This window comes from Pithys albifrons, chromosome 2 (genome assembly GCF_047495875.1).
Source record: "Pithys albifrons albifrons isolate INPA30051 chromosome 2, PitAlb_v1, whole genome shotgun sequence".
Taxonomy (NCBI): domain Eukaryota; kingdom Metazoa; phylum Chordata; class Aves; order Passeriformes; family Thamnophilidae; genus Pithys; species Pithys albifrons.
The window spans coordinates 94,079,144-94,095,805 of NC_092459.1; the positions used below are offsets into that span (position 1 = coordinate 94,079,144).

Consider the following 16,662-nt stretch of genomic DNA (forward strand, 5'->3'; position numbering starts at 1 on the left):
TGAATCAGCAAGTACACAGAAGTGGGAAGCAAGATGAAACAGAGTAAGAAACAAAAGACATTTTTCCTAGAACTCCATGAAGGGTGGGCTGGCTGCAGTTTGTGCTGCATTTTGTGGTTCCAGCCTCTAATTATCTAATTTTTTAGATCATCACATTTAATCCCAGAAGTTCCATGTCAAAGTTACTGTTTTATCTAGGTTGGGGTTTACATCTACTCTGTAACCCTGCAAATAACTAAAATGCTATAGCAGACTCTGGTGGGTTGGCCTTGCCCAGATGCCAAGTGCCCACCAAGCTGCTCTATCCCTCCCCTCCCCTCCTCAGCAAGACAGGGAAGGAAAATAGATGAAAAAACCCCTTATAGGTCACGAGAAAGGAGTTTACTAAAGCCAAAACAAAACACATGCACAAAAGGAAAGGAAAAAAGATTTTATTCTGTACTTTCCATCAGCAAGCCATGTCTTTCCACTTCCCAGAAAGCAGGGCTTCAGCACACATAGCAGTTGCTCGAGAAGGTAAATATTGTAAATAACAAATTTCTCCCCTTCCTTCTCCTTTTTTGTGGCTTTTATATCTAAGCAGATGATTATGTGTGAGAGTACTGCAGTAAATGGTGGCAGCTAAAAACAAGGAGGCACAGCTCACAGGTATCACACACAAATACGGTTTATTAAATCACTCCATGAAGAAAGGAAAAACAGGTAAAAATAAAAGTCAAGCTCTATTTTCAAATTACACAATATATATCCTTAATTCCCACCCATAGCCTCCTCTTATAGGTTGAATCACACTGTCTATAAAACTCACCACAGCTTTTAATTGGATGACACTCTTGGACAGATGTTCACTTTGCCTTGAGAACCTTATCTCTCCAACACTCCATTCTCATGGGCAGGCTGACTCAAAACCTTCTTATCTTCTTTTGGTTTTGCTAGCTGTTGGTCTTTCTCACAGAACTAATTTAGCACCTGCCAGCAGGCCTTAGAAACTGCCCACAGTTCTAAAACCCTCTCTCAACTCAAAAATTCTTCTGTTCTACCATAATTATGGTTCAGAATATTCCTTCGGTCAGTTTGGGTCAGTTCTCCTGGTTATGGCCCCTCTGAAGATTTTGCCCAGTCCCCAACCCCATCCTGCTGGTGAGGGGAAGATGTTGGTAAGGCTGATGTTCATTAGTAGGCAAAACACTGGTGTGTTATGGGCACCTTTATAGCTGCCAATGCAAAGCACAACACTGAGTGCTGCTATGGCAAAATTAACTCCATCTCAGCTAGACCTAATATACAAATGGAAGATTTTTCCTTTATCTTCTAGTTTCTTCATATTTTCTCCCCTCTACAAAATATGATTCCTGCTGGCAGTATGAATTTTTCACCACTAATGCAGAGGGACACTATGTTTTACTGTGATTATTTGAATTCTATATTAATTTTCTTACCATTACTGGTAAATTTTGCAAATGATACAAAGCTGCAGGCAAAGCTCCACTTGAGTGTGTGCACATACACTGCCTGACTTCATTGTTAGATGGTTACCTCTCTCCAGCTATCACTTTATTTGGAAAGTTGAAAAGTGGATTTCTTTCATTTGGTTGTCTGCTAAAGCCTATTGGACAGAATACCTAACACTTGCACTGAAAGCTAATACAAAGCATCATAGCTTACTGTAGAGGGCATTCAGCTGTCTCGGATTATGCTGCTCTTTCAGACGGTTATTTTTCCCTCAAAAAGGCCCTACATCAGGTCTTGTAGTATCAACCACCCATGTAAGTGACCATCCTTGGTTTCAGAGCCTTAAGCTACTGTTTCATGGACACATTGAGCAGCTGCTGTTGCGAAAGGGACAGATTTGCCTTCATCCAGGCTGTGCATATTTGCCACCCTATTGAATAGAAAACCAGTCTGAAAAGAAACCCAGCAGTGGTAGTGCATAAGGTAAGGCAGCAGAGTCACCTCCCAGACAGAAGCCTGTATTTAAGCCAACCCATTTAATAACATGGCCAGAACTTCCAATGCTGATACAGACAAACACCTTGAAAATCTACCGTCAATAAAAACATTAGTTCCAGGGACTAATTTGTGGGAATGTCACTAAATCCCATGCCATGTATGAAATAAAAATACTGGAAGAGGACAGAGCTCATTTCTTCCACTTTGTCACAAAGTTCATTCCTGAGAGATACTACAGTAACTTCCTTTAAAAACTTACCCCGAGTCAGCCATACAGTCTCTAGGTTATCTAGAGACATGTAACAAGTCTCGTAAGGAAGCTTTTCCTAAAATACCACTGTGTCATCTGGTCTTTAAAGACAGTAAAAATGCTTTCTTCTGCCTGCACAAAAATTCCTGACCCTTTTGCAAGTTTTCAAACGCATGAAAAGTTCTTGTAATGTTCCTCTGACAGCTCTTGCTGCCTTTATGTCTGAACAAACCTAATTCTTCCAAAGTTGCACAAGACTTCTGCTGTTGGACTCTGTCAGGGCTTTGGGACTTGTCATTTCACTGTCACAGCATCAAATCAGTAAAGAAATGTGGCAGTTTGGGATATCTCATATGCTCAGAACTTAGGTAATTATAATGACAAGTGCTGGGTTTATTTACGGTCCTTTTAATTTCTACTCTGTTTTGCACATCACCTTTTGTTCTTTGTGAAGAAGAAACAGTCAAAAACCAGACTCATAAGGAGTTATAACAAACTGTCACCAACTGAAAATAAAAAGAACATTCAACCTTTACATTGAGTTTCATTTGTATACTACCACATGGTTTTGCTAAACTGTCAAAATAAAATACATAAATTGATAGGATAACAAATTACAGAAGGTAATGCACAAGTTACTCTGATATACAGATACTAAACTAAAAAAAAGAAATTCTGAATTCAAACTAAGATGGAGAAACAATTATAACTTTATTTATTGATTTTTACATTAAATAAATAAAGCAGTCATTATTCTACAAATTCTTACCCTCAAAGTTTTGCAGTCTAAGGCCCCATTCTCAGTCATAACATACACAAATACTTACTTGCTTGTGATTAACAGTATTCATTTGCTTATGGGAAAAGCAATGAGAAACAAAAGTTAGTCCTTAAAAGTAAGGCATGTCAGTAGTTTAACAAGTACATGGTGTGTCCAGCAAGAGAAAACAATGTGGGAAGACATGTGTGCATCTTACTGAAACAGTTTAATTTATTTTTACAACCCATTTGAACCAAAAAGCTCCAGACGTTTGCAAAGTTCAGCCTGAGATTCCTAAAGGCCCAGTTATTTCTAGGATGTAAAATCTAAGGGAACTTTTAACTCAAAGAAACATCCAGTTGCAGAGACCTAAAAATTAAGGTATGTTAGTATTCCAGAACAGCCACAACAAATTTGTCAAAAAATAAATACGGACATTTTCCAGTTTTGGAAGTACTGAATTTTCTTCACACTTCTTATGTGTAACGAATATGGAAAAATAACCAAAAAAATCCAGTGTTCTGAAAGGAAGGAGGGGGAAATCTCAAAATAAAACTGGTGAGAGAGTACACAGCCACTCTTTTATTTATACATCTAACATTTGGAGTGTGGGCTAACAGGGAAGAACTGTTCCTTCTGAGAACACTCAAAAGGGCATAGAAAATTTTTCCCCATTTGGACAGCATGTCCATCTCCATTTATTTCAACAGGAGGTAGCATGCTGGCTTTCCAGATTTAGGGAAAAAAAAACCAAAAAACAACCCAAAGCCGTCCAAAATACAACAAAAAAAAGTTCCCACACATCCTGATTAAGACAACAGCTACTATCACCATTCCCCTCATTGCAGCTGTCTCCACTCCATCCCCTTGGCTCAACCCTGTCCTGACCTGGCCGCATCTCTTCCAGTCTCAGAGCAGAGCAGTGACCCACTGTAGTGTTATTACTCAGAGGAGGGATAGAAAATAACTATAGGTTTCTTGATTCCAAGTCTGACAGGACTTTTTATTAACATTTTTGTTATGTATTTCAGTTGGGCTCATTTTTCCATTTCCTGGGACAACATAAAACAAGGCAAAATTTAGCAATTCAGGCACTGTTTGCTTGAATTCTAACAGAATGCAGGGCCCCTGCTAAGTAGTTGTAATAAATAATTTTATTTGCCTGCCCCGTTCACAATAAGACTAGGAACCCATAGTTATGGGTGATTGTTTTTTGTTAACTAGCAAGATGCTCTGTAGGCTGAATTACTGTCTTGTTACTAATCATGTCTTAATTTCTCAACTGTTGTCTACTAGTCCCTAATTTAACAATATTTTAAAAAGCCACTTTTAATCCTACATTTTCACTATATGGTCTCCAAAGAATAAACTCAAAAATTAGCTGGTTTAGGTCCAGATTCGGAAAAATAAGTCTAGTTAGGAATATGCTTGTACTAGCTAGCAAATCCTTTCTTTTTGTTTTTTTTGCGGGTTTTTTTCTATTTTGACCCTAAAACATCCTCTTTTAGCTACTGCCTTTGATCTAAACCACCTGACTAGCTTTCTGAACAAACCTTGTATTATATTATACAGCAGTTTCCAAGAATGTAATGATACAAAGAATTCCCAAATAATACTGAGTCAGACTCCCCAAATTATAACATATAACCTAAACTCTATGGTTAAATTTAAAAAGCAGAACAATCTTTAAAGCTTCATTGCTTGTTCTCTGGACAGAAGCATCCTACCTGTGAGGCTGACAGTGGTAAAGGCACAGCTAAGTGCTTGTATTACAGCAGTCTCTCCAAGAAATACACCTCAGAAAATATGCAGCACGAAACTACCCTCAACACAGTTAATTAGTTTCTTGCACAGGACTTGTATTTATAGCTTTTGCCTTACATGTCCACAGAATTCCTGCTTTGGGGTTACATGTTCTATAAAGTTGACCTCTTACCTCACAACTTTACAGACCATGTCAGTTCCTTCTACTTTTTCAATGTTAAAATACTTTTCAACAGACAGAAACCAACTCCTCCTCGAAAAAAACCCTGTAGAATAAAGAAGAAAAAGGAAAAGGAAAACAAACTCTTCTCACTTCATTTCATAGTTTTCACTGAGCCTAACATTTCATCACATATTTCCCACTTACTGATTTTCCTGTCAACAGGCTGGATTACTTGCAGCATTTGATTTCTGTGTAGACAGAACTTCGTGGCATTCTTTGATAGTGGGAGGGGTAAGCAGAAGTAGCCAGACAACTCAGGGTTACTAATCTGGAAAGGAAGAAAGGGGAAAAAACCCCGTATACTTTGTATTTAGCTGAGTACAGCCAATTTTTTTAATTTAAAATTTAAATACAGTGGATACAGATTGTATCCTGCAGTTGCATTGAGAAAAAATTACTAATTTTCTAAATTTGATCATCTCTTAAAAGCACTTTTTTCAATGGCCTTTATCAGTACTGGATTCGTATCTATACCTAGTGATTAATATCACATGGGCTATTGTTTTTCATAACCACTTGCATAGTTACTGAGGAGTGGGTTACGCCTTTTCTAATTTTGTTTAAGTTTTTACAAGTAGAACAGGATTCCTATTTTGTGCTTCCATCAATAATTGTGAAGCAAAGATTGCTACCAGCTAATTAATACAAAATCTTCTCTGTAAAGTCACACAGTAGAGTGAAATATCAGGACATTCTTTAAAAAAAAAGATGCATCATAGTATTCAGACCTATGTGCAGCTACCTAACCAAAACACAGCACATGGCATACAGGAAAGTCAAGTTAGGGAACACATGGATGGGCTCGGACACATGCTTTTTAGAAGTGAACATTTACACATGAATATCAGCAGAAGCAATGTCTATCAAAAATGCCCTTGACAGTTCTGCAGTACCCATGGGGAGCTGATCTCCAGCAAGGGGCTCAGAGCACAACTCTGAAACCTGGATCATCTCTTTGGTTTTTCACGACACTAGATGTCTAACACACATGAACCTCATAACGGCCTTCCAGGCTATAACACATTTGCAGTTTTAATTAGGTAGACTCTTAAACAGAGGATAAAAGCCACCTTCACTAAAAGGGATGTAACTTAGATGAAAGACAGTGAACTGTATATGAGCAAGTAAAAACCTCCAGCAAAGAGAATGAAGTTGAGTGGGCATTCTTTTAAAAACTATGTGTAAACCAATGACAACAAGGTCCTACTGGTATCCAGCATTCTTACCCTAAAATTATGTATGCATGAGAGTTTGTTTTTCCTCTCCCTTTAACAAACACTCTGGCAAAAATTTTGTTCAGGAGAATTTTCCTATTGTAGACTGACCCTTTATGTATTTATCCATACCTACAAATGTAAACTATTGTGGATTTCAGTTTTATATTTATGTAGTTTCACCTGTCTGTATAATACAACCTCTTCTCCACAGACACCCCCTTGTCACAGGGGAGAAGCTTGCATGCCCTCATGAGGTTGTGTGCTATGCTGGTGGTGGTTTGTGCCTCCAGTAGGGTCTCCCATGCCCTACAGGTCTCAACTGCAGGGTCAGACAAAGTGTGTCCATGGGCAGGATGGTCTCGCCAGCCCTCTAGCAATCATCCCAGGAGAAGGACACCTCTAACTCCAAACCTGGACAGATGGAGCTCACTTAGCTCTGTAAGGCCATCCATCTAAGAGAAGGATACTCTAACCAAACCTACGTCCTAAGGTATTCCCTGTCACCATCCAAGCTCACTCAGCCCTGGCAGATGAACCTTTAGGAGTAAGGGGTGGGGCCAGTTCTGTGTATGCTGTGCCTCACCTAAAAAATCCATTGCGCAGGCTCGAAGGGTTCACCCACTTTGTAAAGCCCTGTAGTGACAGGCAAGGGTTGAAACAACAGGTGATAGGAAGCACTGGAAGCTGCAGATCCAGCCCTGCATGCAGGTGGTTCAGAACATTGGTCGCTCAAGACTGCCCCCAGAGATGACAGTTTCCTGAGGCAGCATACTGAATGACCAAGCAGCCTTTTTCAAGGAGAGCAGTGCTTGCTCCACGTGGAGAGGGGCCTAGAAAAGGTGGCCTAACCAAAACCTATCTCCACCCCTTACCCTGTTGGCTAACCATGGCCAACAGGCATCTTCTAATGTGGTCAAACAAAGACTAAAAGACAAAGGCATACACGTGCTTCTAAAGGTGCATTCATACTGACACTCGCATGTTGGAACATCAGAACCATGCTTGATATTGCGGACAGTGGGTGTCCTGAGTGTTGTTCTGCTCTAATTGCCCACAAACTGTCACGGCTCAACATCGACATTGCTGCTCTCAGTGAAGTTCATCTTCATGAGGAAGGCAGCCTTAAAGAACATGGTGCTGGCTACACACTCTAATGGTCAGGCAAACCCAAAACCGAAAGACACCTTTTAGGACTTGGCTTCATGATTAAAAATTCCATCACCTCCCAGCTTGAAAATTTGCCAACAAGTCATTCCGATCACATTATGTCCTTACACCTCCCACTACACAACAAGAAACATGTTCTTTTTAGTGTATATGCCTCAACTCTCCAAGTTGACCCAGCAGAAAAAGACAAATTCTACACCAACCTGCACTGCCTCACCCAAAAGGTTCCTGCCAATGATAAGATCATAATCCTTGGTGACTTCAGTGCCAGAGTAGGAAAGAACTCTGAAGCCTGGAAAGGAGTCCTGGGCAAGCACAGTGTTGAAAACTGCAATGACAACAGACGCCTCTTGTAGGGGTGAGTGTGAGTGCATCCCTTAAGGAAAGCTGTTTGGAGTTCTACCTTAAAAAGAACAGAGCTACCTGGAGTATGTGTGGTGGCTTGTGACCAGTGAGAGGCTGTGGTGTATGTAAGGTAATTGGTTGACCAATTATGTGATAGCATGTTAGATGTGAGGGTGCATAAAAGGTGTGGTTATTACTGCGTGAGAGTTAGTCAGATCTAGATCTACTAGGATGTGAGGTGATGTAATAGGAACTAATAGGAACTAACTTCTTCTATTATGTGCTATGAGAACTGTCTGTTAACCTATCTTGAATAAACTATCTAAGTTATGAGCCTTCTGATGACTGCTGTGCCTGAGCTCTTCTGACCGTCAGTCCACAACCCAATTCGGTATAAGGGGCTCCCCCTATAGCCTCTTGCTAGAATTTTGTGCAGAACAGCAGCTCAGCACCACCAACACCATCTTTCAGCAGAAAGACAGCCTGAAGACAACCTGGATGCATCCTCGATCCAAGTACTGGCACCTCATTGACTATGTCTTAGTGCAACAGAGAAATGTCAGCAATGTCCATCACACCTGAGTGATGCCAGAATGTCAATGCACACCTGAGTGCAGAATGTCAAACAGACCATTGCCTTGTGCGTTGCAAACCTAGCCTCCACGTTAAGCCCAGACCTAAGGGGGGCAGCATTCCAAGGAGGAGGCTCCAAGTTAACAACCTTCAAACAGCTACAGTGAGAGACAGCTTCCAGGTAAACCTTCAAACTAGACTTGCAGATCATTCCATAGATCCCTCTCCTGAAGCACTTTGACAACATATTAAAAATTGCATCCCGCAGTCCTTAGAGTTCTCCTCCAAGAAAAACAAAGACCTGTTTGATGAAAACAATCAAGAGACCCAGGAATTGTTGAAGAAGAAGAGAACTGCTCACCAAGTACACCTCACTCACCCATTTTGCCACGTAAGAAAAGCTGCTTTTCATCTTGCATGCAGTAAGCTCCAACAGAAACTTTGAGACATCCAGAACAAATGGTGGCTCAGCTTAGCAGAAAAGACGCAACTATGTGCAGATTTGGGTGACCACAGAGGATTCTATGAGGCCCTGAAAGCAGTGTACAGACCCATACACCAGTTCAAAGCCTTCTACTCAGCACAGATGGCCAAATGCTTCTCACAGATGAAACCTCCATCCTGAACCGATGGTCTGAACATTTTCAGACTCTCTTCAGTGTCAGTCGTGTAGTCCAAGGCTCAGCAATTCAACACATTACACAACAACCAGTGAAAAATGAATTAGATGCAGCCCCTACTATGGGAGAGATACTCAAGGCCATACAACAGGTGAAAACTGGCAAGGCAACTGGGGTTGGTGGAATTCCACCCGAAATCTGGAAGCATGGAGGTCAAGCACTCCATGCTAAATTTCATGAGCTTGTTGTGTGTTGCTGGGAACAAGGAAAACTAGCACCAGATCTCAGTGACACAGTCAACATCACCCTGGAAAAGAAGAAAGGAGAAAAATCAGACTGCTCAAATCACCGAGGTATTACTTTGCTCTCCATTGCTGGTAAAATCCTTGCAAGAATACTTTTGAACAGATTAGTACCTGCTATTGCAGAAGAACTTCTACCTGAAAGCCAATGTGGTTTCAGAGCCAATAGGAGTACCACAGACATGGTATTTGTTCTCAGATAACTGCAAGAGAAGTGTAGGGAACAGAACAAAGGACTCTATGTAACTTTGGTTGACCGCACCAAAGCTTTTGACACTGTGAGCAGAAAAGGCCTGTGGCACATCTTGGACAGTTAAGGATGTCCCCCTAAGTTCCTCAAAATGATCATCCTGCTACATGAGGATCAGCGTGAACAAGTCAGATATGACAATGCACTCTCTGAGCCCTTTCCAATAACCAGTGGCGTGAAACAAGGTTGCGTTCTTGCACCAACTCTTCTCACAATCTTCTTCAGCATGATGGTCCAAAGAGCCACAGCAGACCTCGATGAAGAAAACGGCATCTACATCCGATATCGTACTGATAGAAGCCTATTCAACCTAAGGTGACTGAAGGTCCACACAAAGACCCTGAATTACCTTGTCCGTGAGCTGCTTTTTGCTGATGATGCCGCCCTCGTTGCTCACACAGAAACAGCTCTGCAGCGCTTAACATCCTGCTTTGCAGAGGCTGCTGAGCTTTTTGGGCTGGAAGTCAGCTTGAAGAAGACAGAAGTTCTCTACCAACCTGCACCTCAGGAAGTCTTCCATCATCCACACATCACCACAGGCGAATCAGAGCTTAAGTCAGTCCAGCAGTTCACCTATCTGGGAAGCATCATTTCCTTGGACAGCAAGATTGACAAAGGCACACAAAGGCTAGCAAAGGCATACAGAGCCTTCGGAAAACTCCATAAAAGAGTCTGGTGCAATAAACACCTGAAGAAAAGTATAAAGATCAGTGTATACAGAGCCATTGTACTGTCTACTCTCTTATATGGGTCTGAATCATGGGGCATCTACCGCCCCCACCTGTGGCTTCTCAAACGCTTCCATCAGCGCTGCCTCTGTACAATCCTAAACATCCACTGGTCTGATCATGTGACTAATGTGTCTGTTCTTGAACAGGCAGGGGTCAGCAGTATCGAGGCCATGCTGATGAGAACGCAGCTGCGCTGGGCAGGGCACGTCTCCAGGATGGAGGATCACCGCCTTCCGAAGATTGTGCTCTATGGTGAACTCGCCACCGGCTGCCACAAGAGAGGAGTCCTGAAGAGGAGATACAAGGACTCCCTGAAACAACACCTCAGCATTGGCCATATTGACTGCCATCAATGGTCCACTCTGGCCTCCAATCGGGATTCATGGAGACACACCATTCATGATTCTGCTGCTTCCTTTGAGAACACACACAGAGTCAGTCTTGAGGAGAAAAGACAATGCAAAAAGAACCGTTCCTTGCCAATATCGCCTCAGGAGACTTTCTGCTGTGCCTTTTGTGACCAGACTTGCGTATCCCGCATTGGCCTTTTCAGCAACCAGAATGCTTGCATCAAGTGTGGGGAGAGCCCTTCCCAATCTTCGTTCACAAAGCCTAGCCATGATGATAATAGAACCTGAAGAGCCAGATACAGTCATATTGATTTGTTTGTTGTTGAGTTGCTGGATTTTTAACAGAATACACTTAATCAGGCCATTTGTACTCCTAGAAAAATCCAGTAGAATGGTATTAAATTAACAATTTCCATGTGGAAAAATAAATTTTACATGTATCAGAAAAAATTAACTAACAATTGTACTTTTATTGCTTGCAACTCTGTCTTACAGACATTCTCAACATAGAACCACTTGCTGATCCTTCCTAAACTGCATATCTGAACTGTGGGTCATTACATGAGCCAAACAATAGTTACAGTAGGAAAAGATATGATACTTGAATAGTAGTAATGTTTTGATACCTACACAGTCCAGCACACTGACCTCCAAAATCTAGCACAGCTCCATAATACAAGGGCTTCTAAGTAACAGTGTATACTTTTATATAGAAACAACAAAATGGAAAACAGAAATACAAATGCTTGTATAACTCTGGGATCTCCTTTTTGTCATGCACAGACTGTGTCATTTTCTACTTTATACCCAACCCCCTTCTCCCCACTCTTAAAACAAAAGAGGCCGGGCAGAAGAAGCAATGGAGAACAAAATTTAGCAGGAGGTGTCAGTATGCTACAGCATAAAATGTTCTGATAGTCCAAGGCCCAAGACATACAGCAAAACCAGTTGCCACTACTGGTTATCGCAACACTCTTCGTACTTTTTTTTGTACATGCAAAGATACATATTCTTCCTCAAGTGAAGTTCTTAACAGTACTCTCTTTGATTCTTTCACATCCCCCAAGATTACTCCTACAATGACACTGTATCTTAAATGAATGGGCACTACAGGGTTACAGTAATTTTACATTGTTTGTTCATTTTAACATATTACAGATGTTTCTTTTAGTCTCCCTTAGTTTTCCTTGTGTTGGTTACACACACTGACTAGATTCCCTATAAACTGTAAGCTGTTTGGGGCAGGGTATTCTCTTTTTCAGGATTAGACACACAACATAGTAACATACCAGAGATTCTTTTTTTTTTACTGTGTTATGTTTCATAGAACATTTTTCTCAATGGAGAGAGTGTTTGGTATTATTAACTGCAAGGAGAAAATCTTGAGCAGTATGTTTTCCTTTTCTAAAGTTGTTTCACAGAAGGAAAAGAAGGAGAGACACATAGGAGAGAGTACAGACACCATTAACTCACAGCAAATGGTCACCTCTTCACATACAACAGCAATGGACAACCTGACAAGAAAAAATAAAGTAGAAGTTTAGCACATATTTCACCAAGTGCATGGAATCAAAGCACTTGCTTTGCTTTGCATTAAAAAAATAAAAACAAACAAAAAACCATAACAAACAAGAAATGTAAATATTATTCAGGAGAAGTAAAATTACATTTCTTGCAGAAGTCCAACCACTGTAAGCATTAATTAGGTGAAACCTGCTTTCTGCTGAACAGTCCTATGAAACACAGTTTAGGTAATTCTATGTAAAAGTAAGACAGGACAAAGTAAAATCACACTTGCTTACAAAAACAATTACAATACCTTTTTTCCTTTCATTAGAAACAATTGACTCTAAACCCAAACTCTTTGTAAAGAGATGCTACTGTTTCAGCCATGTACATGATCTATTCATACAGAGTTTGAGAACATTCACTGGCAATATTTCACATCAACGTTTTGATTCAAAGACATACTGCCAGATATTACCAACATTTACTTTGAAGAAAGTATGCAAAAATATAAGTGGTTAAATTATGTCTGTAAACCAACTTTCTGCAATGACCTATTGTCCCAAGTTGCCTACATAACACAAGATTAAGCCAGATAAATTCAGGCTTTTCACACAGTGTGTCATGATAATCAGCTGGAGACAGAACTCTCTTTAGTTTTCATAAACAGTGCAGCTTACCAGATATTTGGATTAACTGTAGAGAAATGAAATAATAATACTGAAAGGGCTGATCAAGTACATCTGTCCTGTCAAGAAAAAGAGAAAAAAAATTGTTTAAAGGGAAAAAGTCATCATACAGTGTCAGTAGAACTCACTGCTACAGAAAGTCACTGAAACAAGAGTCTACAAATATATGAAGGTGGAACAGATATTTTCAAATTACATCCAGAGGAATCAGATTTTTTTTTCAAAAGATAGCATGCTTTACGCTTCAGAGCTTCAGCAAATCTTTAGAAGACCGAGAATTGGCTTCTTGCCAACATAGAATGGAGATTATGGCACTGGCCCCAAAATTAGTTCCTCTGTAGCCTTTGCTGTTCATAAGTGTCAGGATCAAAGTACTGAACAAGATGGATGTCAGCACTAACCCATTACACTTGTTCCTGAATAAGCCTTTCTACAGTGCAGCAAATAATTTATTTCAAAATACTGTTTTTAACAGAGTGCCAAGTTCTAACATGTCCAACTTCAATCTACACATCTACCACCAACACTGTACAACACAGTTGAAGTAAAATTTTGGCAAAGGTTTCAGAAGAGCATGATTTGATCAGCTGGTGGCAGGTATTTTAATAGGAAAAAGTGCCTACAACTGCTGAAGTTCTTGGGCTTCTAAAAGAAACTACAACTTGACTTTCTCCATCTCCCAAGAACAAGTTACTGACTGTCCTGATTCAGAAGAATTCCATTCAGATCTGGAAAGCAGATAGTTCTTGAATCCTTTAATTGGAAGACAGCCTGACAAAAATTAAGAAAACAAAAAACCTCAAGTCTCAATTGAGGGTTATTAACAGCAGCAAGGCAGTTAGCAAATGATTTATTGTTGCATTTTACTGTTCAGTTACAGAACAAATTTTTACTAATTTCTGCCTTGATAAAACATTAAGACTAGAATTCAGAAATACTAATAAGTGCTAGCTTGAGACTGAAGGCCTGAATTTCTAGGGCTGTAGAAAACACACAATTTCCACCATCTTCCACTGGTTCCAGTAAAACGTGAAATCTTGGGAAAATCTGAGAATGTTGAATTGAATGCAGCAACAACCATCAGTTTAAAAGAAATAATAAATCTCACCCAGTACACTCCAAGCCTCCCACTTACCACCCAGCAGTCCTAGTGGCCTAGCTGTGTTTGGTATAAAAGAAACACAGTACTTGGCAGATGACACCTATGTATTTTCCAGCAGAGGAGTGAAAAGGCTCCAAGAGGAGTAATTTATCTGAAATTGCCTTGATCCTAGGCAAGCTTTTCTTAATGTGTTTATGAAGACAAAGAGCTTACTTTTCTTTATGGAACACTCATACCAAAGGAAATTATAAACCTCCACATTAAAGCCCAAGTTGGCTGGATATTGCCAAAAGGTTTCATGGTCACCCTATTTTTTCTGTGTTTCACCCAACATACATTAGACATTCATAATATTTCTGAAGAAGAGTCACAAGTCTGTCTGACCTGTTTCTAAAAATATCCTAAAAGACACAGATTTTAAATTGTGTAAAGTAACATTGCCAATACAGGGAACTGTCAAAATGCTCTTTCCAAAAAAAACCCTGAAAGCATGAAACTGTCACCATAAGATAAAGAGGCCAAACACATGATCTGCAATACTTTTCACAAGCTAGAAATTTCATAGGTGAGGTGGTCATAACATACAAGAAAGATACTGAGGTGCTGGAGAGCACCCAAAGAGCAATCAAGCTGTTGAAGGGTCTGAAGCACAAGTCTTCTAAGGAGCAGCTGAGGGGGCTGTGGTTGTTTAGCCTGGAAAAAAGAAGGCTGAGAGAAGAACTCATTACTCTCTGTAACTACCTGAAAGGAGGTTGTAGCAAGGTGGGGGGTGGTCTCATCTCCCAAGTAACAAGCCATAGGAGGAGAGAACACAGCCTCAAGTTGCACATGGGGAGGTTTAGATTGGATATTTGGAAAACTTTCTTCACAGAAAGAGTTGTCAAGCACTGGAACAGGCTGCCCAGGGAAGCGGTTGAGTCACCATCCCTGGAGGTACTTAAAAGATGTGTAGATGTAGTACTTAGGGACATGTTTAGTGATGGATTTGTCAGTGCTGAGTTAATGGTTAGACTCATTCATTTTAGAGGTCTTTTCCAACCTAAACAACTCTATCCTAACACAAGCATGTAAACCCCACATGATTTTAAGAAGTAATTTTCTTCTGAATAAACAGTGTTTACTCTCCCATGGCTCACCACCCAACAGTTAATACTGACATTATCCCTCACTAAAAGGTTATAATAAATTGCAGGACTCCACAGTCCAAGAGCCTGATTTTAAGCAATGAATTCCAAGAACCTGCACTAACAAAGGTGATTGCAAGAGGCACCAAGTCTGTGTGGAGCAACATCAGAAGCCATGTGGGGTTTAAGCCAAGTTAATTCATGGATAGTGAAAGTTGTTTCCTTTTTAGTTTCTATTTCTACTAAAGCCGTTTAGCAATTTCATTAAAAGAGAAGAAGCAACTTCTTTTGCCTTCCTTGTTTGCAACTTCTTTCTTCCTTAATTTCCTTACACTTTGTTGCAATCCACTTTGTATTCCAGGAATCCCTCACCTTCTGCCCTAACATGACCTTTCCCCCTGAAACTGTGACTTGCGAAATAGATTTTAAGAAGAAAGGCATACTCTCAAAGAATGAAAAACTGATAGGCTCAAAAAAAGACTCTTTAGACTGGCCCAAGTTGCACCTTCTGAATGCATTCGTTACATTGCTGCCCTCTACAGCTTATGTTTAGAAAAAAACACAGAAGGAAGGATACAGCATAGAGCAAGGAGACTGGATGTTCCATCCATGGAAGTATTCAAGGCCAGGTTGGATGGTGCTCTGAGCAATCTGGTCTAGTGAGTGTTGTTGCTGCTCTTGGCAGGGGTTTTGGAACTAGATGATCTTTAAGATCCCTTTCAAACCAGAGCATGCTATGACTTTATGACTCTATATGCTAATATTAGTCTAAGCTAATTCCTTACACATAGTTTCTATAACAAATGTAGGACCAATCTCACAAACAATTGTCTTGCTTTATCACATCACATCTAATCCAGCACAAAATGTGACAGATGAACTATGGAGAGGGGGTAAAAAAAATGTTGAAAAAACCCAATTAAAAACAGAAGACAGAGGAAGCATAAGACAAGAATACAAGAGAAAGAAAAGTCCAAAGCAAGCCGACTTTCAGACAGCATGGGGAATAAAATCACTACATGCATCTGCTAACATCTAAATTCATAACTAAGTGAACTTGTGCTCTTATAATGTAACCTCTGAAAAGAAGTTTTATGAGCAGTCATAAAAATAGCAGAAACAAAAAAGGTCTGGTGCCTTAGACAATTCTACTCCCAACCATGCTGACACAGAAAATTTCTTCTTTTCAGGTGGTTACCTTCACAACACTTGTAACAACTTAGCATTCCTGAAAGCTCTAATAACTTACTAAAATTTTCAGTGGCTTTTTCAGTAAAGAACTGTTAGACATGCAGTCATAATGCTGTATGGATGTCCAAACTTCACACCTGTAGAAAATAAAGCTTAAAACCTCAAATAGCCTTTCGGAGAACTAAAACAACCAATCCCAATTTCCTGCAAGTTTTCTTATTGATTTTGTGTCCAAAAGGTACAATTGTAGGTTCAAGATGTTCCTGTGGCTTTGGCATTTGTGAGTGTTTTCTTATGTGAATTCTTTTGTGAACATTAAACTATGAGATTGCAAATCTTCAATTGTTGAAGCACTTTCAGCCAGTCAGCCACCTTGCTCCTACTGTCTCTCACTGATCTTTGTTTTCAACTCTCAGAGAGCAGAACAGCAAGCATAGAGTCACAGCTTGCTTTCTCCCATTTTTGATAGTCATCTGCCAAAGTTGTCACAAAAACAGTTCTTCAAAGACCACAATATTTCCAAGGCAGGAAAAAGTCTGGACATTTTC

At 40.1% G+C, this 16,662-nt stretch overlaps 1 long non-coding RNA gene across 1 annotated transcript; it reads right to left on the reverse strand.

The window, feature by feature from the left end:
- Nucleotides 1-415: 415 nt before the first annotated feature.
- Nucleotides 416-16,556, reverse strand: LOC139683114 (uncharacterized). The gene is made up of 3 exons (XR_011699752.1): nt 12,689-16,556; nt 11,976-12,016; nt 416-10,875 (listed from the first exon to the last, which is right to left on the reverse strand). It is a non-coding gene; the product is annotated as an uncharacterized lncRNA (long non-coding RNA).
- Between the last annotated feature and the right edge of the window lie 106 nt (nt 16,557-16,662).